The sequence below is a fragment of the Saccopteryx leptura genome, chromosome 4 (assembly GCF_036850995.1).
Source record: "Saccopteryx leptura isolate mSacLep1 chromosome 4, mSacLep1_pri_phased_curated, whole genome shotgun sequence".
Lineage (NCBI taxonomy): Eukaryota > Metazoa > Chordata > Mammalia > Chiroptera > Emballonuridae > Saccopteryx > Saccopteryx leptura.
Window position 1 is genome coordinate 56,934,998 of NC_089506.1, and position 16,198 is coordinate 56,951,195.

Genomic DNA, 16,198 nt, shown 5'->3' on the forward strand with positions numbered 1-16,198 from the left:
CCTGATAAAACAACACTATTTTGCTCACTGGGACTAAGATGCTACACTGTACTTTCACAAGTCTGGAGTAGACAGAGAGAATTATTCACCGGCAACTTAAGCAAATAAATCATAAGGCTAACATTCTAAACTTATAATAAAAAGAATAATTAAGTGAGTTAAATTTTCATTTCTTCTATATATTATATTTTCTCAATGAAACAAACTATAGGATAACACAAATTATAATCAGAAAGTTGATTGAGCATGAAATAAGAACAAAGTAAGCCCATTATTTAATTCAAATATTTAATGATGAAATGAATCCAACCATTCAACAGAGAATGTCAAACCAGTTCGCTCAGACAATAAATTTCCATGCTGGGTTGTACCTTCACCAGACATTCTTGAAGGCTGTTGAGAATATTTGCCTTTTTTACTCTCATATTTCTATAATTCCATTTTATAACAATCCTCCTCTGGTAGACACAGATTTTCTTACAGGTATTTTGCATGTTAATGTGATAAGCTGTCAGTAACTAAAATTCTCTTAAATAGCAGATTATAAGACTCAATATTGAATGCGGCTAAGGGGGGAAATGGTTATATATAGATATAATGCCATCTATCCACCTAAAACCATGGCTTTCCAAGTAATAGCAAATCTGACTAGCCTGGAGTTTACTGTTCTGCTAAGAAGATTGGGAATATTTATGCTGTAGTGGTTGATATTATTTTTATAGCTTCAGTAGATAGCTAGTATATATTATTATCAGGTTCCTGAGAAGCACTTCATTTATTCATTCATGGTTTAAGTGTATTTATATTTCATCTTTCAAATTAGGGTTGCTCATTTAATTAGAAATAGCTATTGTATCTTCCATAATAGGATTTTAATTTTTGTGTTTGAATGTTTTTCAAATATTATATTACTCGATATGCTGTCCAGAAATCTCACTATCCTAGTCATGCTGTTCTGTTTGAAACTTACTTAGTATGCATCAAACACATGGTACCTATAACTAGATTTAATAATTCTGGTGTTAGACAGTACAGATTTTTAACCCCTTTTTAAATTGTATCTTCAATGTCCCAGCATGGTGTCTTATTACACAATACTTGATATACACACTTTCATTGTATATCATCTTTACCAACCCAAATATATTTTACTCATAAATGGCTTCTCAATTCTCCTGTCTTAATGTTTAAAATTTTTACTGTTATAGTTACAAAGGTTTAAAAAGTCACAATTCTTGAATTCACAGGTTTATAGATATATGACAGCTCCAGGTGGAAAACTACACCTCAGAAATATATCAAGTGTCAAAAAGACATATTGTCCACTATATGCCCAGCCCATTATCCTCTCTTGGACATTTTTTCTCACCTGAGCCTAGATGGTCTTTTCCTCTTAAATAACCCCATTTGCTGGACACAGTCAAGGGCACAGCTGATACCTAAAACAGGCCACATGTCTTAGGAGTAATTCAATATATTATTAGCCTAAGCTAATCCAAATAGATGCTTCTTTTCATAAATCTGGAGCTGGAAAACTGAGAGACTGAGGCAATTAGATTCATGTCAGTGATAGAAATAAATGAAAGATCTTATAAAACTAGGTCTGGACAAATGCAATTTAAAAGTATGAGATACAATGAAGCCAAAGGGGAAAGGTTGAAGACACTGGAGGAAACACCGCCTCTGAGAGCCCATGCAGTAAAGAGAGGCTTGCCTTGGTTCATAGCTTTTCATTTCCCCACGGATTAAAATTGTTTGGTGGCTTGGATGAAAAAAGTTGTTTTTGTCCATTGAAAGCTAAAATATTCCTGTTTCACATTAATAATACCTTTTTTCATGTGAGCTACTTTGATGGACTTTTCTTCCTTATAATAACATTGTGAGCATGTAAGTCAGGTAATATGGAACTAGAGAAATGCAACATTCAATTTTTCTTTGCTGTGTCAATGAGTGCATCATTGAGAAGGTTGCATTTTTGCTGCTTCTTAAAGAGTAAACATATATTAGTAAAGAAATAAATGGAAGAGTTCCATAAAGAGGTAAATAATAAAAGTAACTGAAATACTTTCAGATTTGTTTTTTAAAGAACAAGACTGTTTTATTAAAAGCTTTCTTCAACCTGAATGTGACCGTTCTGTTACTGCTTCTCCTCCGAGCGGTGCTCTGCCAGCTCACCACATCCCCACCGCATGCCTGAAGCCACAGAGCTTGAGCTAAGTGTGGTCCTGGCTGACCTGACCCCGGTGCTCCCACCAAGTTAGCTGCAGCTCCCGCACTTGTAAGGTTACTTGCTGGTCACCAGGTCTAGATATACCTGTGAATGGCCCTACACATACTCCCTTAAACCAACTCAAGAACCAGTGGATCCGAGGCCACGGCTGTAAGAAATGGTGCCCAGCCACAGCCTAGAGCTTGCAGCTGAAGGAGGGAAAGTCTGCTTTCCTTTGCAAGGACAGTTACGGGCAGACTACTGACCATCACTCAGCTCTCTACTAAGATATTTTAGGAAACAAAATATTAGACACAGAGCCTTGATTTTTTTATCCATAGTACTTTCTCACAACACATTCTTCAAAAGCAGTGGTTTAGAATACACTGCTCAAACCAAAGATTAAACACACTTCCCCTTTTAACTGTACAGTTCATCTCATATGATCCAAAAGTGTTCTAAGAACTTTCTTTTCAAATAGCTCAGATAGGAAAATGAGATGAAATTAAAGCTTTTATAACAGCTAGAACTCTTTAGTTGAATGGTATATACTCCTCCTTCACAAAATGCCTTCACTGCCCCACAACCTATTGTGATTTTCAACTAAAATATATCATCAAAGCATTACCAACAAGAATATATTTTCATATTTGTAAAGAAATATTTGAGCATATTAATTACTTTAGATAACTAAAGCCAATTAAATTCTTTCTAGCATTAGGCAATATGCAGGTGACTTTGTTCAAAGACCTGAAAGAAATAAGGAAGCACCTGATCAGGTGAGGCGCAGTAGAAAGAGTGATGGCCTGGGGTGCACAGGACCAGGTTTGAAACCTCGAGGTCACTAGCTTGAACGTGGGCTCATCAACTTGAGGGTGGGGTCGCTGGCTTGAGAATGGGATCATCAACATAATCCTATGGTTGCTGGTTTAAGCCCAAAGTTTGCTGGTTTTAAGTCCAAGGTCACTGGCTTGAGCAAGGAGTCACTGGCTCAGCTGGAGACTCCAGTCAAGGCACATATGAGAAAGTAATCAATGAACAACTAAGGAGCCACAGCGAATTGATGCTACTCATCTCTCTCTCTTCCTGTCTGTCTGTCCCTGTCTGTCTATCTCTCTCTCTGTCTCTGTCTCTCTCACTAAAAAATAAAAATAAATTAAAATAAAAGAATAAGGAAGCAAGCTATGTACATAACAGGAAAGAACACTCCAGTGAAAAGGAACAGAATAGAAATCTATCCACCATACATTTTAACATAGGACTAATATAGAATTTAAATATATCAATAAATATTTGATAAATATATAAATCCACTACATATTTGAAATTATAATGTGCTATTGAGAAAAAGGACTATGAAATATCAAAGTAATGAATGTCTATTTTAGAAAAGTTCCTACCCATAGGGATTTTATACTATTTAAATATAAGGTTTTATTTATATTATAAGATATTGGTCATTCACATTGTAGTTGTTTAAAACAAAATAGCAAAATAAAATATTTTAAATTATTTAGTATTTTTGATATATCATCACATTATAAATCATCTTATAAAATTAAGAGATAAATTCTATATTTGTTATGTGGATATTTGATGGCATCTACAATGATTTTTATGGGTTTTTCTCATCCTTGAGATTGAAATAATATTGGCATTTTACTTTTGCTAAGTCCTTAGTTTATGTGTTTACAGCCAACTACTTTATGGCAAAATAACTATTATATATTACAATGGAATACTACTCAGGCATAAAAAAGAAAAAAACTCTTACCTTTTGCAACTGCATGGATGGTCTTGGAGATTATTATGCCAAGTAAATAAGCCAGTCAGAGAAAAACAGTATTATATGATTTTATTTATATGTAAAATCTAGTAAGGAAAATAAACTTACCAACAAAATAGAAATAGACTCCTAGATATGGATAACAGAGTGATAGTGTCAGAGGGGATGGCAGTTGGGAAACCAAGTGAAAAAGATAAAGGGATTACATTGTTTTTTAATTGGGTCACTAATTGCCAACATTTGTGGTCATTACTCACAAAGAACTAATAGTCTTTCAGAATTATCCAGATATGTAGATAGGCCACAGTTTTTATGTTCCTAAAGTGTGTTACAAGTAAAATCCCTTTAATATTTTGTAATGATTTTCTTTTTGAGTTGGTCATGTGCTTTAGTAATAGAATATCCATACATAGTTTTAAAATTACTCTGTTTTCAGCAATTCAAATGTCCTTTACATACATGCCTAATATAAGTTTCTCTAAAAAGTTATATGCAGGACAGTACCAAAGACTAAGGGACCTTCTGATTTATCAAGCTTAGTCTTTTTATTTGTACATTGTAGAAAATAAAAACCTGTAGACTCAAATAAATGGGGCAAGTTCACAATGCATAACCTAGTGGAAAGGTATTTGGATCTTTACTATAGAATAAAAAATTCAAGATGTAAAAGAAACATTTTTATATTTCAGTGACCATAAAGTAAGTAGACTTACAATTACTCTCTGTGTCAGAGTTTTGAGGGGAATTTAAATGAGGGTATTTATAAAAGTGAAATTTTAAGCATATTTTGCAATTTGGAATGGTGTTACTTAGTACTAAATCTGGTTTTCAATAACAGCAAGACAATAATTATATTAATTTAATTATAAACACCATCAAGTACTTTGTTAAAATCAATGCTTATTAAATTTGGACCTTCTCTTTATAGACCAATCTTTTACTTCAGTTAAGTTGATTGATTAAAATTATTTTTTACTAAGCTTCTATTAATTTTCAACATTTATCACCTTTATCTTATTCATTCATAGATTTTTCTTTAAATTTATTATATAATAAAATCAGACTAATCACAATAATTACCTAGATTTTCTTTAGGTCTTAATATTCTATCAGATTTCATCTACTTTTTTTCTCCATAAGTCTTCAAAATTTTTTTGTAATTAATCTATATCTCCCTAAAGCTGCAAAATGCTATGCAGCAATTTGTATAGATACGTATTAGAAAATAATTTTATAGGAAGTAATAGAAAAAAAGAATTATGTGAAGCACATGTCTCAAGAAGTATCAAGAGGCTGTATCAACAGAATTTGACAAAATTCTATATCAATTTATCTTAAAAACTCAACACACCTAAACATAATGAAGGCTATGCATGACAAATCCATAGTTAACATCACACTCAATGGTAAAAAGCTGAAAACTTTTTCTTTAAGATCAGGAACAAGACAAGGATCACTGCTCCCACAAAAAGAAATAAAATATATCCAAATTGGAGAGAAATAGAACTGTCACTATTTGCAAATAACCTGGTACTTATATATAGAAAACCCAAAGACTCCAACAAGAACAAAAAAAAAACCTATTGAAACTAATAAATTCAGTAAAGTTGCAGGATATAAAAGTAATATTCATAAATCTATATAAAAATAAATAATCAGATAATTCATTTTACAATTGCATTTAAAAGAATAAAATATCTAGAAATTTATTCAATCATGGTGGTATAAGATCTGTATCTTGAGACACTGAAGAAAGAAAACAAAAACAAAATAGTTAAGAGAAAAGATATTTTGTGCTCATAGATTAAAAGAATTAAAGTTGTTAAAATGGGCCCTGGCCAATTGGCTTAATGGTAGAGCATCGGCCCGGTGTGAGGAAGCCACAAGTTTGATTCCCGGCTAAGGAACATAGGAGAAGTGCCCTCTGCTTCTCCACCCTTTCCCTTCTCCTTTCTCTCTATCTCACTTTTCCCTTCCTGCAGTCAAGGCTCTATCGGAGCAAAGTTGTCCCAGGCGCTGAGGATGGCTCCATGGCTTCTGCCTCAGGCACTATAATGGCTCTGATTACAGTGGAGCAATGCTCCAGAGAGGCCAAGCATTGCCCCTGGTGGGTATGCCAGGTGGATCCCAGTCTGGCACATGTGGGAGTCTGTTTGTCTGCCTCCCACCCCACCTGCCTCACTCACACCGATTCTCATTTTGTAAAAATACAAAAAAAAAAAGTTGTTAAAATGTCCATATTACCCTAAATTATCTACATATTCAATGCAACCTTTATCAAAATACCAACATCATTTTTCACAGAACGAGAACAAATAAACCTCATGTGTATATGGAACTACCAAAGACTCGGAATTGCTAAAGCCATCTTAAGAAAGAAGAACAAAGTTGAAGGTGTCATGCTTCCTGATTTTAAACCATATGACAAAGCCATACTAATAAAAAGAAAAGGTTGGTACTGGCACAAAAAAAGGGCACATAGACCAATGAAACAGAATAGAGGTCCCAGAAATAAACTCATGCTTATATGGTCAGTTAAACTATAACAAGGGAAGTAAAAATACACAATGAAAACATGACAGTCTCTTCCACAAGTGATTTTAGGAAAACTAAATAGATGCATTAAAAAAAAAGGGAATCTGAACCACTTTCTTACACCATATAAAAAATAATCTCAAAATGAATTAAACACTTAGAAGACCTAAAACCATAAAACTCCTAAAAGAAAAAAAGTTAAATTCTTTGACACTGGTCCAATAATTTTCTATATATGGCTCAACAGGCAACTGCAACAAAAGCAAACATAAACAAATGTGACGACACAAAACAAAAAAGTTTCCCACAGTAATAGAAACCATCAACAAAACAAAAAGACAACCTCCTGAATGAGACAAGTTCTTTGCAAATAATGTATCAATAAGGATTGATACACAAAATATGTACAAAAAAAACCTCATCCACACTTAATAAGAAAAAAAAATCCAAGTAAAAACTGGGTAGTGTAGCCTGACCTCTGGTGGTGCAGTGGATAAAGCGTCGACCTGGGAACACTGAGGTTGCCGGTTCAAAACCCTGCACATGTCTGGTCAAGGCATATATGGGAGTTGATGCTTCCTGCTCCTCCCCCCTTTCTCTCTCTCTCCCTCCCTCCTCTCTAAAATGAATAAATAAATAAATAAATCTTTAAAAAAAAACAAAACTGGGTAGAGTACCTGAATAAACATTTCTCCAAAGAAGACAGATGCCTAACAGATTCATGAAACAATGTTCAACATTACTAATCATCAAGAAATGCATGTTAAAATTTTAATAAGATATCACCACATACCTTTCAGAATAACTATTATCAGTAAGTCAACAAATAGGTGTTGGCAAGGATGTGGAGAAATTGAAATCCTTGTGCCCTGCTGGTGGGACAGTAAATTAAATTAGCGTCGCCACTATGGAAAACACTAGTGAAGATTTTTTAAAAATTAAAAATAGTGCTGCCATATAATTTAGCAATTCCACATCTGAAGAAAGTGCATTTATCTGAAGAAAATGAAAACACTAATTCAAAAAGATATATATATACCTTTATGCTAATCGCAGCATTATTTACAACAGTCAAGATATTGAAGCAAGGCATCTTAGGTAGCCATTTATAGATGAATGCACAAGGAAGATGTGTGTGAGTGTGTGTATAGATATATTCAATAGAATATTATTTACCAATAAAGAAAATAAAATCTTGCCATTCACAACAACATGAATGGACTTAGAAGGTATATGGTAAGTGAAATAAATCGGACACAAAAAGACAATATATGCTTTTACTTACATGTGCAATCTTTAAAAAAACAAAACAAAACAAAATAGACTCATAGATACAGAGAACAAACTGATGCTTGTCAGAGGCTGGGTAGGGAAGGAAATGGATGAAAAAAGGTAAAGAAGAATGAGTGATGCCCTTCCAGTTATAAAATAACAAAGTCACAGGGATGTAATGTACTACGTAGAAGATATACTGAATAACATCTTAACTGTAATAACTTCACGGTAACAGATAATTTTTAGACTTATTGCAGTAATCATATTGTAAGGAACACAAATGTAGAATAACTATGTTATACACCTGAAATGAATAAAATAGTGTATTCAAATCCACTTTAATAAATAATAGTTTTAAATAATAAACTGAGTATTATTATATAGAAATGTCTATATTTGGAATAATTGCCCCTTAATTTAATGAAAAAAGCAGCTGGCTTAATATCTTAAAGTTCTAGTTCTATTAAAAATAGGGATTACTTTGTAAAACTTATCAGTAAACCATTTTAACAATTAATGATTAAAAACAACTTTCTTTGTCCCTTTAAAGATTTGTAGAGCACTTACAGAATTAAGCTATGAAAGCTGTTTTGAATAGATCTTCCTCTTTGCTCACAAAATTCTGATTGTGTATCCTTGGAAATAATTATACCTCTTTTGCACAACAGCTCAGAAACAGATAAAAATGTTGATAAATTCATATTTTAATGTCCTCCAGTTTATCAGTAAGTCAATAAAAGGTTCATTTCCTAATATCATACCTAAAGAAAAAAATAAATTTAATTATCACTGAAAATTTACCCACAAACTAAAATTTTACCTTGTGGGGAATTTCAAGTGCATAATTTTATTCTTCACATTCATTATTCAAATATTGATTAGAAGATCAACTGTGGATGTTAATACTAAGCAGATTTTTAAAACTTCATAATAGTGAATATTTATAATAGCCAAGGCCTCAGTATCTAATAATTGAAAATTTATGTTATACTTTTTTTCTTCAAGAACATTTATCAGAAAACAGGAGGACAAACTCTCCCTCCCCAATATATAGTTGAAATTTAGATTCACTTTGTGTGTGTATGTTCCAAAATGCTTTGTTAATGTTGGGCAGTGAAAATATTCTGTATATTATAGTGATTAATATATGTCATTGTATTGTTTATCATGTAATTCATATTTTTATGACTTAATTTAGTGAGACTTAGAGATCTTTGTCTCTAATCATATGAGCTATGAAAACGCATTTGAGTGAGGAAAATATAACCTTGGTTTATTCATACACTTTCGAGAAAACATATGATCTGGGTTTACTTACACTTATACACTTTTATATGGTGAAGGGGTCTCCATGTGTTAGATTTTCCAACTGGCTCATAATAGATACACACCAATTATTTATGAACTATGCAAATTTCATAGTCTGGGTCTTCTTATCTGTAAAAAATCTCCAATTCTACTATTATAGTAGCAGAATAAAATGTTTTATAATTTTAATAAATATTAGAAGTGTTGAATTAGTGAGTTCAAGGAAATAAATGAGTTAGCCATACACTGTTTTGAATGATAAATAGATCGAGTTTGGGTTTCATAAAAAATACCTATGAATATAACAAAAGTTTGACTGCATATGCACATTTCCTGGCTGCTTTGATTATAATAACTTCCTCATCCTAATTATATATAGTGAGAAAAGACATAGTCACATAAAATAAAATTTAATTAATGTGGATTAATTCATAGTTGAGTTAGTTTTCATTTGAAAAATGTGAGGTATAAGAGGTTCAGTGCAGCACACAAAAGGTGAATGACAGATTCAATAAATTCAATTAACTTTGTACTCAAGAATTTCCTGAGACCAGGCGAATCCCTTAGTCACAGTCAGTATCTATCTATCTATCATCTATCTATCTATCTATCTATCTATCTATCTATCTATTATCTATATATTATCTATATATCTATCTATCTGTCATCTATCATCTATCATCTATCTATCATCTATCATCTATCTATCATCTATCTATCTATCTATCTATCTATCTATCTATCTATCTATCATCTATCTATCTATCTATCATCTATCTATCATCTATCTATCTATCATCTATCTAATCATCCATCTATCATTCACCTGAATCCCACCTGTTCTGACACCTGGAAGGCTACCCTAGAAAGAGCAGTAAATGTGAATCAATTCTAAGAACACTAGAGGAGGTCAATCATTTTCTTTGCAACTGGTTGTTGCAAACTTCCCATTAAATGTGAGATCATGGAGTACATGTAAATGCAGAGGTTTTCCTGTTTGTTTTTCAAAATGTTGAAAACATTGGATAAATACTTCAAAGACAGATGAAAGTCTAGAGATTTTAAACACTAGCTTATTACTAATTTTTATATTTATAATCAGTTGTCATAAATATCATCAGTATTATGAACTTCAAATATTTTTATAAGTACAAGGAAATTCTTGAAAATAATTCAGTGTTTTTTATTGAAATTTTCTTCACCTGACTTTATAGACCCAGTCCTCATGTTTAAAAAATGATTTTAAAAATGTTAATTACATACAATTTTGGATATAAGAATTGAAAAAAATTTGAATATTAAAAAGAAAATGTCTTTACATTAAAATACACATTTAAAGTAAACTATCTGTGTTGTACCTTTAAAGTTCAACTGGAATGAGTTGTTAAAATTATAATCCTTGGGGATAATTTATTTATCCGTATATAAGTATCTTTGTTGGAACAGTTTAGGGACAATGTTGGCTTCGTGAAAAAAAATATTGAAGTCAGATGATGGGGTTTAATTTCTAGTTTCATCACCATGAGACATTGAAAAAGACACTGAATTTAGCCTCTAATTTTTTTCTGTAAATTAAGAATAATAAAGTCTCTTGTTTCCTAGTTTTTATGATTAATTATTTACTTATTAATTCAGCACATTAGAATAACTTGCTAATGTACTTATGTTAGTAATTTCTTTTGCAGAAATTATTAGCTCCATTAGTGACCTCTTTATCATTTAGCAAAATGATATAAAAACAGCAATACTGAGACAATGTGCAATTTTTCTATTAACATTTGGATTATGCCCTTGCAGTTTATTGACAGAAATCTACATGCTCTTCTATCCCTCATTAGAAAAAATAAATAAATATTATATAATAACAAAACAATATCTCTAGAATGCTTCAACATGCTCATTTGTTTCAAGTTGCTTTTATAGTATTTAATGCACAATTAGGATGAGTACATATTTTTAAATGGCTTTAAGCTAATTATTTAGCCTTTAAATCCTTGAATCTCAACCAGTAACATTTCAGAAGTCTATACAATTTTTAGTTATTTTGCCTTAAATTTTGATAAACTTAATAGAATAAAAATACATTGACAAAATTGAGTATGAGAATATAGCACAGTAGTTCTATATTAAAGTAGGAATTTTGATTTGTAGCTACAGTTATCAATTGATTTGAATATAATAAAAAACTCTTGACACAAGAAACAATGTTAGGGAATCATTAGAGTGGTTTTATGCAAGGCATGACTTTATTTTTCCAGAAAAGAACAAGCAGAGCTATGCTCCTGGACCTTGGGAAATAAATCTCAAAAACTGGATAAAAGTTGGATGGGAGAGAAGCATAAAGAGAGCCTCTGTTTGCCTTATGAATCTATTGTGATAAAGACATTTCAAATGAACACAGTTAACTAAAAATGAACTTTTAATTGACTTTGAGATGCTTAGAGAATTGTTAAGAGCTTCCAACTGATATTAAGAAGAGCTTTTTGGTTTTCACTTTAATTCAATCCATTTAAAAATAGAAAGAAGATTGCCAGGGGTGGGGTTAGGGGAGATGAAGGAGGGTATAAAGGGAATAAATGGTGAAGGACAGAGACGTGACCTGCAGCAGTGAACACAGAGTACAGTGTACTGAAGTTATGTTATAGAATTGTGCTCCTGAAACCTGTATAGATTTGTTAAACAGTGTCACACCAATAAGTTTGATAAAAAGGAAAAAATAAACAACAAAAGAAGCTGCAAGCTTAATCAAATAAAAAAAAAAACACCAAACACACAAAACATTATGCTTTAATATTCTTGGAAATGATACTGTCAATTTTAAGCTGCAAAGGTAGTCAAGATCATGAAGAAAAAAAGTATGTATGACCATTATATTGTATAAAATTAATATGGCCCCCAAATATCTCAGCAACCAGCATGTTCTGAATCTGATGTATGCTCAAACTCAAATTTTGATTGCTAGGCTGAAAAGAAAATTTGTAGGTAACTTTGTATTTACAGGTCTGTTATTGTTATTATTAAATAATCACAGTAGGTGATAATTAGTGATTTTTTGAAAAAAATTGTCTCAACTCCCCACTGTTAATGAAATGATGGCTGATGTTAATACAGAAGAGGTTGAATACAATACTGTTTAGTTCAAATTCTAGTTAGAATTCTATATAGTTCAATAATTATGCTCACCAACTGTTTTCCGCTTAACACATTACCAAGCTAAATATAACTTTCTAAGAAAAGGGGATCAACTAGTTCAACTGCTTTCAAAATGGGGCCTTCTGATGGATTACTAAAAACAATTACATATGGTTAAGAATTCTTCCTTTTAGCAAACAGGAATCTTTCAGATAGTTCTTCCTGCCAACGTAAGTAGCCTGACATAGGAAACTTAGCAAGTGTTTATTTTAAGCCATTTACCTCAAGACAAATGAGGAGAAGAGTATTCAACAAAAGCTCTGTGCTTTTTATACATAATGATGTAATGTTTTCTTAACGCACACGTTCTTTGCTTCAATTTATGCAGATAATTAAAGGCAAACTGTTGGTGACTCTAGGAAAATTCACCAAAAGTTATTCTTTACTTTTAATTATTTTGAATTACTGTAAGAATAATATAATAAAATGACTTCTAGAAACCTTGCAAATTTAATATGGATTATATATAATATTTTTCTTATGTATTATTGTTTCAAATTTCTCTTTTGAATTTTAATTTTACCATTCAAAAGTTGAGCAAAATATTTGCAAGACAGTAAAATAATTATGTGAAATAAATATATGGGATCCATTATGTCTATCATTATATATTTCTTACAAATTTATATCATTTATGAAATAATAAATTTAAAATTGAATGTCAGTTTTCATATTCTTGGATACTATATCACATTGGTTAAACTGAAGTAAATTAATCAATGAAAGGATGTTCAAAAAATATGCTGCTTTAATTTCCATTATAATAATATGCAATCCTTTTAAATAACTCATCATTTATTTAATATATATCTACATGGGATAGGTAATAATGTTATCTACTTAGAGCATATAAAATTTTGATTTTATCTTAAAAGAACTTACGGTATTATAGAAAAGGTCAAGTTATGTTATTTTTTTTCCTTTAATTTCCACATTAGCAATAATTCTTTAGAAGGGTGGGCAATTGGCCCTGACCAGTTGGCTCAGTAATGGAACATTGGCCTAGCATGTGGATGTGCTGGGTTGGATTATTGGTCAGGGCACACAGGAGAGGTGACTATTTGCTTCTCTACCCCATCACCTCCTCTTCTTTTCTCTCTCTCTCTTCTTCTGCCACAGCCGTGGCTCTATTGGTTTGAGCATGTTGGCCCCCAACACTGATTATGTCTCTGTGGAGCCTCTATCTCAGGCACTAAAAATAGCTTGGTTGTAAGCATGGCCCCAGGTGGCAGAACATCTTGTCCAAGATGGGGGTTGCTGGGTAGATTCCAGTTGGGATGCATGTATGAGTCTGTCTCTCTATCTCTTCTCCTTTCACTTGGAAAAGAAGAAAAAGAAAAAAAAAGAAAAAGAAAAAAAGAAGGTTTGGCAAGAATTACAAAACAAAACAAGTTGTAGCAAGTATGTAAATTTTGGTCAGTAGAAGAGTCTATTGTACAAATCTGTCACAGAAGCAAAAATATTTCATTAATAAATCACATTATAAAGTATTTTGAATCAGAGCCAAAGACCTCTATCTGCCCCTGAATATAAATAAAATTTTTTATGTCCTAGGAAAAAATTTTAGTCACCCTATCACTTATTCCACACTCCAAGAGACAAAATCTCTCTCTCTCTCTCTTTCGCTTTTAATAAACTGTATAAGATAGTACCAACAATATTTGTCAAGCATTTTAGGCCTAAAATGGAGAAAGAAAGATGATTCAGGAATAATCTCATTATTCTGAACATGATTCAATTAACCAAATTACATAAGATGTATTCCTGAACTATTATTAGCAGAATAACTGCAATATAAAACAAACTGCCATAGGAAATACATAGTTGAGTGCATTGTAAAGTTCAAAAGGAAGGAGAGATAACTATCCATTGCAGGGAAAAAGAAAGTTTGATGACATTTTGGTTAGATCTTTAAAAAACACTAAAATTTGGGCACATGAAAAGAGGAAGGGAGATGCTAGGATAAAGAAATAATAGCAAAAGAATAACATTCAGAAAACAGAGTTTTATAACATGCCATGGTTAGTATTAAGTGGCATGAATTTGTACAAACAACAGGATATAAGGATGTTAGAATAGTAAGTAAATCAATAAATATGGAATATTTACAATACATATTTGCTAAATATATATGAGATTTTTTTTTCATTGTTGTTCTTCCTACTTAATTCTCTCAAATGGAAGAAGAGGGCTTTTTAGATACTTTGGTACTTTTTTAAAAATAAAATTTATATTGGACATGATGTTAATTGACATTTGTGCTGTTTTATGCTTTACCTCATTTAGAGTTTGGAATCACATTGATAGATTGTTTAACAACCATTCTGCCACTCTATTCCTTTTTAAAAATGGACTTTGTAGTAGGAGGCAATTCGTGAAGAAATATAGAAAGCTATGGTATATTCCAAAAGCTAGGACTGACTGCAAGTTGGAATTTCTTTTTCTAAATGCAGCCAATACCTGACCACACACTGAGTTATGAAAGCCAAGAGTATGTCAACCACAAATAATTCTGCATGATCAACTGGAGGTAAGCTGCTATGCAAGATGCCCTTGGCAAAAGAAAGCACACAATTTGATTATTGCACTAAATAACTTAGTTTCATAATTGAAGAAATGAGACACAGGCACAAAGTCAAACAATAATGAAAGATAAAACATGCTTAGGTAAATATATGATAGATATGGGTAGGTCTGAAGGGGGAGTAGATTCTATCCTGGGACACCTGCCTGTCCTGGGTCTCCAGATAATAACTCACTTCGGACGAAAGTATGTTCATTATTGCAAAATGCTTAATGGAAAATAAACATGTTTCTTTCTTCCTAGAACCATATAAATTAGTATGACAATACTGTTTATAATTAGCAGAAAAACAGAGTACTATTGCAGGTTTTTATTTTGAATGTATATGTTGGAGGGTGAAGTGACTGGGGGTGTTTTAAGCAGAGAAAGAAGTAGCTGAGATTAAATTTGAAAAAAAATGTCTGGAATGAGTATATTGTGGAAAATGATGTTCAAGATCTTTTCTAGATCTGATTTCTCTAGTAGGACTAACAGAGGATAATGTACATAAAGTCATACAGTCATAATATAGGCTGTGTTCCAACTGCACTTAACAAGGCTTTGAACTAATACACTTAATCATAGTTTTTATTGTAATTATTTTTAAAGGTCTACATTTTAACTCACTATACTATGTCATTTTTAGAGTAGGTGCTGAAATTTATTCATCTCCCTAATCTAGGCTCTGGCCCTACACTTGGCATATAATTGCATATATGATACATAAACATTTAATCACACAGATAAATAAATATATTTACATACTTAACATATGTATATATGATAATCAACAAATGTTTAGGAAAGAAATAAACAGAGATGTGGAGCCCAACAATGGAGAATATTGAAGGTGATCTGACAGGTCCTAAAGCTTGGTGGAGAGGTTTTTGAGTGAAGGTTTAGCCTAACAAAAACTCTCGTTTAGGGAGATAAAACTGGAAGTACTATAAAACACATCTTGGAGAAGGGGGTAAAAAAGAGGTAGAAGTATGATAGGACCTACTAAAAGAGAATAAGAGGAAAATGAGGAAGATCTAGGTTAGGATGCAGATGTAGGGGAGAGCAGGAGAGATTTTAGTGATAAAAGCAACTAGATTTAGTAATTATGTGGTGAAGCAAAAGATGACTTCAAAATTTTACTTTGTAGAACTGTAACTGTAATATACCATTAACAGAAATGGGAAGAAGCATTTTTATTAGATGAACTGATAGTTTTACTTTTGGACATATGAAATTTGAGGAATAGTTGATATAGTTAGGTGGAATGTTAACCAGTATAGTTGAAAAATCCAAAGAAATAATATTAGAGTAAAAAAACACACAGCTGTGA

General features: G+C 31.9%; 1 protein-coding gene across 1 annotated transcript in view; it reads right to left on the minus strand.

Annotated features, from left to right (window-relative positions):
- GPC5 (glypican 5) overlaps nucleotides 1-16,198 on the minus strand; it is a 1,847,257-nt gene that overhangs the window by 489,474 nt on the left and 1,341,585 nt on the right. The gene's annotated exons all lie outside the window — the stretch shown is intronic.